The 8851-nt window shown below is 42.2% G+C and overlaps 1 pseudogene; it reads right to left on the bottom strand.

Moving 5' to 3' along the window:
• Positions 1-1017: 1017 nt before the first annotated feature.
• On the bottom strand, positions 1018-1137 carry LOC146005935 (5S ribosomal RNA; annotated as a pseudogene).
• Between the last annotated feature and the right edge of the window lie 7714 nt (positions 1138-8851).

The following is an 8851-nucleotide window of genomic DNA, read 5'->3' as shown; positions in this document are numbered from 1 at the left end:
GTGGTGCACCACGTGTACCGGGGAGGTCCCGACGTACGTTTCTCTTGCGCTTGGTCACGGGAGGTGTGTCTCTCCTGCTGTATGCCAGGGTATTAATACGCTGTGCGGCCAATCAGAAATGGATTCTCCGTGATTGGCATCGCTGTACCAGAGTCAGTGTCCAATGGCTGACAGCGGGTTTGTAGACTATGTCCATTGCGGCAATTGTTTAACCCCTATCAGCTGTTTAGGTAGCAGTGCGGCTAATTGCATATATTTTTTGCAAGTATCAGGCATGATTCTTAAAGGAAATAATTTGCCTTTAGACCTGTGTATGACTAGAGGATTTATTGCAAGGTTATTAGGTCAATTTCTGATATGCTTGAATTTGCGCACTGCAATCTCTGGGTAAAGCTATAAAAATGTCCCTGGTGTTAAAGTGGAGAGAGATATAGTATGTTTATGGAATTTTTTTAAAAGTACTTTTTTTAAAATTTATTTACAAGGAGGTAAAAAGTTCAGCTATAGATGATATTATTGGAGTTATAGATGGAGATCATAACCTGATATAATGGTTGGGGATAATACGTATCTAAAACTTATGTTGTCCAGAACGTAGTTTGAGAAAAACGTTTGAGACAAAGATTTATGAAAAGAAAGTATGGACCGTAATATTCTCTGCCTATTGATAAGAAAATAATATCATATATATATATATATAGGTATGTGAGTAGCGAATGAGTGTCACTTCCTATTTGTGATAGGGGTGGTGGCATTATGCCTCACTAAGGTGATAAATCGTGGGTTATTGAGTATATTTATTTGTAGTGGTTGTGCACAGTGCTGATAAGATTATAGTGGACAGGTAGTGATACCTGGTGAAGGTACATTCGTGATAGTAGATGAAGCTAGTCCAGGTACAATAAGTGATGCTGGATATTATCGGTAATAGTGATGAAAGAAGTGACGATGACAGTGGTGATAAAAATATTTTATTGTTGAGGACTATGTACCTGGTTATCTATTGTACACACATGTTTGATACGACACCTGGGGTTCCTAGGAGGTCTCCCATCCTAGTACTTACCAGGCCCTACTGCTGCTTAGCTTCCAAGATCGGCGGAGTTTGGGCGATCCAGCATAGGTATGATCGTATCTCATGGTCTCCATCAGGTATTCAAGGATTTATGGTGAAAGTGATCCAAGAGGGTGATGTCTAAAAAACACCAACGAGCTGAAAATTATCAACCTGACTTCTAAACAACTCAGTCAGGAACAAATATCAGTATTGGGCAAAGGACTATCTTACTCCCCCACAGCACACTTCTCACGCTTCAAAGGGGAATGCGATCTCAGACTCTTCTGTCGCAAATTACTACTGACCAAAATGTATGATGGCAACTCAAACGATGGTAATTCAAACTCAAACGAAAATCCTATCCTCACATCCCAACCCACCACGGAACCCTCCTCTAACCTTGAAACTCCGACTCATCTAGAACAGGAAGCACTTCAAGCATTGGAAGAACTAATGCTAGAATCTGACCCCACACACGAAAATCGATGGGAGATATCCAGACGACCTCGAGTCAAGAAAAAATCTACATTCTTCCCTAATGAGCAAATAAGCCCAGAAATCCAAGTATTTATGAAGGCAGTTTCAAAAGAATTTGATAAAATCCATGTACAAGGAACAACACACAGAATTAAACAGGACAACCTAAACTATCAAGAACGATTAGCCCTCAAAGAAATGCAAAACTGGACAGACGTGGTGATCAAACCCTCGGATAAAGGGGGAAACGTGGTTCTGTGGGCACAAGAAGACTACCTGAAAGAAGCCCACCGCCAACTGCATGACCCCCAATGCTATCAGAAACTTCTGTTTAACCCACTGGACAACTACAAACAGAAATATCAGAGGATAATTGACAAAGCAGTCAAAGATGGAACCATCACAACCCAAGAACATAAATACTTGCAAATTGAAAATCCCAAGGTCCCTACATTCTACCTACTGCCCAAAGTCCACAAAAATATTGAAAGACCACCAGGACGCCCTATAGTCTCCGGCATTGGAGGACTTACAGAACGAGCCAGTACCTTCCTGGACCTACACCTCCGCCACCATGTTTTACAACTCCCATCTTTTATACAAGATACTGCCGACGTCCTCCGACGCCTCAATGACATAAGACTAGAACACAACCAATTTATGGTGTGCCTAGACGTAGAGGCACTTTATACGTCAATCAATCACAAGCATGGGATCGAGGCGGCGGAATTTTTCATGCAAACGGAAGGAATGGAAGGTTTCCATACACTCCTAAGCGACCTTCTCAGATTTGTTCTACAACACAACTTTTTCACCTTTGACAAATTCTTCTTGCAAACCAGGGGCACCGCGATGGGGGCGGCGTGTGCCCCCACGTACGCAAACATCTTTCTCGGATGGTGGGAAGAAGTATATGTCTTCAATGACCAAAATGAACATCTGACATCTAGTGTCGTCATGTGGATAAGATACATTGATGACATTTTCATGATTTGGGAGGGTGAGAGAGAACAACTGATGGAATTCATCAAACTGCTGAATAATAACAACCTAAACATCCGCCTGACACATACCATCAGCCAGAACGAACTGCCATTCCTGGACCTCATGATCTACAGGGACGAAGACAATATGATCGCCACCAGACTATACAGAAAGGACACAGCGACAAACACATTATTGCATCAAACAAGTGCACATTTCTTACCCACTGTCGAAAATATACCAAAGGGTGAATTCCTTCGACTAAGGAGAAACTGCTCGGATGATAATCAATTCAAACTACTCAGCAAAGATCTTTCCACACGGCTGCAAGACCGAGGATACAGCAAAACTTCTATCAAAAAAGCCCTACAAAATTCCAGCAACAAGAACAGAGATGATCTAATCTTTTCCAAAAAAAGCAACAAGAAGGAAGACAAAACGGTGCGATACATCGGGAATTACTGCCAGGAATGGTGGCAAGTCAAGAACGCCATTCAAAAACACTGGCCAGTACTAATGCTGGACAACACACTCTCCAAAAAATTAAACCCAAGGGTCACTATAGGATGGAGAAGATCCAGAAACCTTCGTGATCAACTAGTCTCAAGTCACTACCAGCGCAGACAGACCAATAAGAAAATTACAACAGGAACATTCCCGTGTGGAACTTGCAAAATATGCCCACATATCTTGAAATCAAAACAAATTGTGGACAGATTTGGGAAAAATCAAAAACTAAAAGACTACATAAATTGTAACACCAAAAGCGTCATCTATTGTCTAACTTGCCCATGCAATCAAAGATATGTGGGCATGACCTCATTGTGGGGGTGTGTGTCATGCTCCACCCAGTGGGCGTGTCTAGTTCCATATATGGAGAGATTGTGAAAAGAGATTGTGAACGTGGCACCTAGAAGCGTGGGTGTGTACTGCTAGTTGTCTCATGTATGTAAAACATGTGGTTTTCATAGTCCAGTGGAATATTACATGGTGTTTACAGGTTATCAGGGACATAGCATTTAAAAAAAGAGGTCTTCCCTTATTCAGACAGAAGTGCTTTCACCTGTTTGTATTTACATGGTGGAGGTGGGGCATTACTGATGCATACCCTCCAAATGTACCTTTTTCGCAGGTACAGTACCATTTTGTTATGGCCTGTACTGTACCTTTTTATGGGTCTCCAACTGCCCATTGTAAGTATATGAAAGATTCAAGAAGGAGAGAGAAGAAATGTCCTTGATGGGTGCACCAAAAAGATATTTAAAACTTAACCTTTATTCATAGTTATTTTAAGAACTGCGAGATAAAATTCTACACATATGACAACATACAGGGTAGGGGTTCACACAATTTAAAAACTAGGTGGTGGGCAGATGTGGCAGAAAACTTTATTCAAGTGTCAGTGTGTTTTTAGACAGTATGTGGTCCTGGTCTCTACAGATGGGGATAATTCCACTGTCAGGTCAGGAAATCGGTACGAAAGCGGGTTCAAAGACTGAAAAACCTCTTTTGTATTTGTGCTTTCTAGGACGCTAAGCTCATGTAATGAGTAAGTGAGGTCTGGTCGGCTCAAGTATGGGGTACAGGCGTAATCACAGGATCAGTACACACTGTAATAATTGCACAGTGTGTATGTGTCTATGCACTATTGACTCCGATAACGGAGGATCCCTGAACGCCGTGATCCCCTGAGGGTGTGCGTGTTTAGACCAGAGCTGGTAATAAACAGTGGTATAGGGCCATTCGCTTCATATAAAGGGGTGCACTATCTGGCGTGGAGACGCTCTTAGATAGTGTCAAACCCCCTGCCGATGGACACTACCACAGACGTGCCACCTCTGTTCGTAAGTGGTTTGTCCGAATATATAGTGGAACACTATCGAGCGTGGAGACGCTCCGTGATGTGATAGTGTATATTCCTCACTAGTAGGGAGTAGTGTGGCTACACTGTTAGAGTGGTCTGTACCGCACATTCAATGGAGCCGCCTCCAATTGAAATAATGGACTCCAACGTGAGCGCCTTGAAAAAGGCTCTTAGCGTCGCTTCACTGTCTAAATACAGAATCAAAATGCATCAATATGAAAAATAATAAAGCCTGCCTACATCTGCCCACGCACCGCTAGCCGGCACGCAGCTTCCTAAGTATATGAAAGGCAGCATGACCAAGTCCCCTTTACCTGTGGCCACGCCCCTTTCCGAATTTGTACTGGTTTTTGCTCTCCAGCTGTTGGAGAGTATGCTGCTGCCTTTCTCATCTATGGAAAACTGTTTCCTGTAGTGCAAGGTAACTTTTACAATGAGTTTACCCTAGGGATGGCCATCGTTGCCATTGCCATCGATGGTTGCCATCGATGGCAATAGTGCAACTGACCATCGATAGTGTAAACTATGCAATGGATGACCATCAATGTTTTTACATATCGATGGTCATCCTTTTTTTTTTTACTAATTGGCCTGTGGGCCAATCAACATATGGAGGCGGAGCTCACAGGTGTCGGGGACGGAGCTATGTTCCATGTCGTGGCACTTTGAAAAAAACAAACACAAAACAAAACATTGGTTTTGCTTTGCCATCAATGGAGGGAAACCATTTGGTTCTCCCCCCATCGATGGCAAAATTATTCAACATCAACCATAAACCATCGATGATTTCAAATCATCAGTGGTCGATGGCCATCCTTAGGTTACCCTTCATTTTCTAGGTTCCTGTGTAAGAAATTTAGAAGGACTAGCTAACCCGGAAAATTCTCGGGATTGCTGCTGTCGACACTGCTTAGGGTTAGGCAGCGCCGCTGAGCCTAGTTCCGGCTGCTGGGTGCGGCTAAGACACTAGGTCGACATAATTACTGTCGCACTATGATTCATACCCATTGACAGCTCAACTGTCAGCTGTCGCAGATCTGTAGCAGGAATAAGTCTCACCATATTTTTCAAATGCTTTCTGCAAAGACAGAATATATTGCATACATGCTAATGATACATTTTATTAGAGCATACTTACATTTGGCAGCTTGCATATTTATTTTTAGAAACAGTGTATTTCAAAAAGTTTAATTTCACCCTGGTGGAACAATAACACTTGAAAGATGTTGGTTACAGCAGAATGGTTTAATTGTGGAATGATAAACATTTGTCAAGGTGTACTTGTGAGGCAGATACAGTAGCTGGCATTACTAATGTTGTTTTTTGAGCACACAATTTGGTGTTTGAAGAAACCTGTTTAAAAGTAAAACATCCTTTACAGCTGTGCTTCCATCTAGTATCTATATTTTATAAACTTTGCAATTCCTGTGGTAGGAGCTAGATTGGATCATCTCATTAGGGTTCCGTCTGACAGCCACAATCCGACTACATAGTATCATACTACACCAGTGTTCTGCCAAATCAGGACCATGGCGCAGCCCCCAGGGCTCCTGCTGGGGATAACATAAGATACAATTTAGGTCATACAGTGTGCTAGTATTTTTGGGAAATGTATTTAATTGTGTTTTGATTTGACATATTGGGGGAAATTTACTAAGATGTGTATTCTACTTCACACGGGCAACCAATCAGAATGTACTTCTTATTTATTTAGCACCTCTAGAAGATAGTAGAAAGGATCTTACTGGTTGCCCATTGCAACATCACATGTGAAGTAGAATACACATCTTAGTACATTTCCCCCATTGTGTCCGATTCAGGATCGCTTGCAGTAATCCGAATTTGACCCCAGCTCCAATGGTCGGGGTTTGCGCCAAAAGGGAGGGTCAGTGGCGGACTGTGGGCAAAAAACGGGGCTCATCCAGCATTTTATGGGCATCCCCATGAAAACTCTAGACCTTTCCATGGGTATGCAGGCAAACCAATGCCTGTCGGGGGTGGGCGGCTGACATCACATGATGTCAGCCGCCTGCCCCGTCTTTGTCCTAGCCCTCGTAAATAAAGTCAGTTGACTTTTATTTGTGAAGGCTGGGGAAATCATTCGATGGTCACAAACATCAAATGATTTCTCTTGGTAGCGGAGGCATGCGAGGGGACGTGTTCTCATACTCATACCATTGCATGGTACAGAGGAGATTTGGCGGCGGCAGGGTGGTATTCACCCAGGCGGCGGGTGGGGTCACAGGTGCTTGGTAAACTGCGATGACCAAGCCAACCTGTATTAGGGCCATTGTTTAATCAGAGATACTCTGTTATTTATTGTAGTGATTTTAGGAGGGGTGGTGTTTGTATGGAACTGGTGTGCTGCAATCTATTTCTTGTACTTTGTGAAATGCTTTATTTATTTTCTCAGCGCTCTATGTTTTTGTTTGGATTTTCTTCCTAGTGTTTCGCCATCTTTTATTAAACCAGTGGTTCCCAAACTGTGTGCCGTGGCTCCCTGGGGTGCCTCAGGACACATGCAGGTGTGCCGCGGCTTGGTGGTGCAGGATCAACTCAAATTATTAATGGTTAATTATTTATGAGCAAAACCAGTGCTGGTGGCTGCCAATGATAGAATGTGTACAAACAGAAACAAATCCTGCCCTTTACCACATAACTGCCGCTAAGAATCGCATATAAACCCAATCTAAATTTTTTTTTTTGGACCTAGGGGTGCCGTGAAAAAAATTCTGATTCTCTAGGGTGCCCTGAATCAAAAAAGATTGGGAACCCCTGTATTAAACTATTAGCTTTTACACCAGCTCCTCCTACATCTTTTCAAATAACCCAATATACTGTACTATTATTGAGGCAGTTGGAGTCATGATTGTTGTCAGAGTATATTTATGGGAAACAATTGGTTGGTTTATTCCGTTGGCCTTCAGTATATATTATATCACCTAGATTGCCAAACCCACAAGCGACATTGTCAGAACTGACCATCAGTACCCATTCCTATTTGGATTACAATTGTGCCAGCAAGGCAACGAACAGCACAAATTGAGGACGACTGCTGCAAGGCTATCCGATTGGATTACAAGCCTCTAGCGGTGTTGAGTAACTATCCACTCTATGGCCCTTATTCAGATATGATTGCAGTACAAATTTGTTTGGAAAATGGGCAAAATCATGTGCACTGCAGGTGGGGCAGATGTAACATGTGCAGAGAGAGTTAAATTTGGGTGGGGTGTGTTGAAACTGAAATCTAAATTGCAGTGTAAAAATAATGCAGCCAGTATTTACCCTGCACAGAAACAAAATAACTCACACAAATCTAACTCTCTCTGCACATGTTACATCTGCCCCACCTGCAGTGCACATGGTTTTGCCCATTTTCCAAACAAATTTGTACTGCGATCAGATCTGAATAAAGGCCTTTGTGGGCTCATATTACAAAACAGAATTGTGCCTTTTCTGACTGCCTCACTTCGTTCCCTCACCTTCATCTTCTGGCAGCCCAATAGGAATGGGACATTGATTGCAGGACCTTGAATCCCCATAGCCTGAGTCCTTTATTACTTTTATCATTCATATAATTAATTATTCAATTTTTTATTATTATTGTTTTTCTTTGAGTGTTATTCCATGTCATTATGGGGCAACCAATCAGAATCTACTTCTTATTTATTTAGCACCCTCTAGAAGATAGTAGACAGGATCTGATTGGTTGCCTATAGCAACATCACATATGAAGTAGAATACAAATCTTAGTAAATTTCCCCCTATATGTTTAATTTAAAGTACCGTATGTAATAAATTTGTTATTAATATTTTTCATCAAACCAAGCGCCACTTTCTCTGTTTGTAATTCACACCTGAGCGCAGGTGTTCCTATTACAAATTGGATTTCTTTTTCAGTGTACTGAATGTGTTCTGGAGGGATACGGTCATTTGGTCTACAGCATGGGTCTTCAACCTGTGGCCCTCCAGATGTTGTGAAACTACATGTTCCAACATGCATTGCCACATTTTTTCCTATAACAGCATGCCAAAACTGTCAGGGCATGCTGGGACATGTAGTTCCACAACATCTGGAGGGCCACAGGTTGAAGAACTGTGGTCTACAGCAAGTTGGTCGACAATCATTAGGTCGACATGGGGATAGGTTGACATGGTTCTTGACATGGGACAAGGTCGACATGTCATTAAGTCGACACACGCATTAGGTTGACATGGTCTAGGTTGACAGTCAATAGGTCGACATGGGATTTTTGACTATTTTTTAACCCGACGTGCCAACAGGAGGTAGTTCATGCCCTATCATCCACTAGGGTGTGGTGGGAGAATAAAGTACTGTGCCAAGTGTAGCGAGGCACCGTGTCCGAAGCATGGATCTGCTTGGATTTAAGATCTTTTTCTCTAAATAGACCTGTCGGAGAAAGGTTTTTTATATTGAAAACAGAAAATTATTTTAGATAGCATTTTTT

This window comes from Crinia signifera, chromosome 5 (genome assembly GCF_055691185.1).
Source record: "Crinia signifera chromosome 5, ASM5569118v1, whole genome shotgun sequence".
Lineage (NCBI taxonomy): Eukaryota > Metazoa > Chordata > Amphibia > Anura > Myobatrachidae > Crinia > Crinia signifera.
The sequence above is the reverse complement of the archived record's forward strand: the minus strand, read 5'-3'. Positions and strand labels throughout refer to the sequence as shown.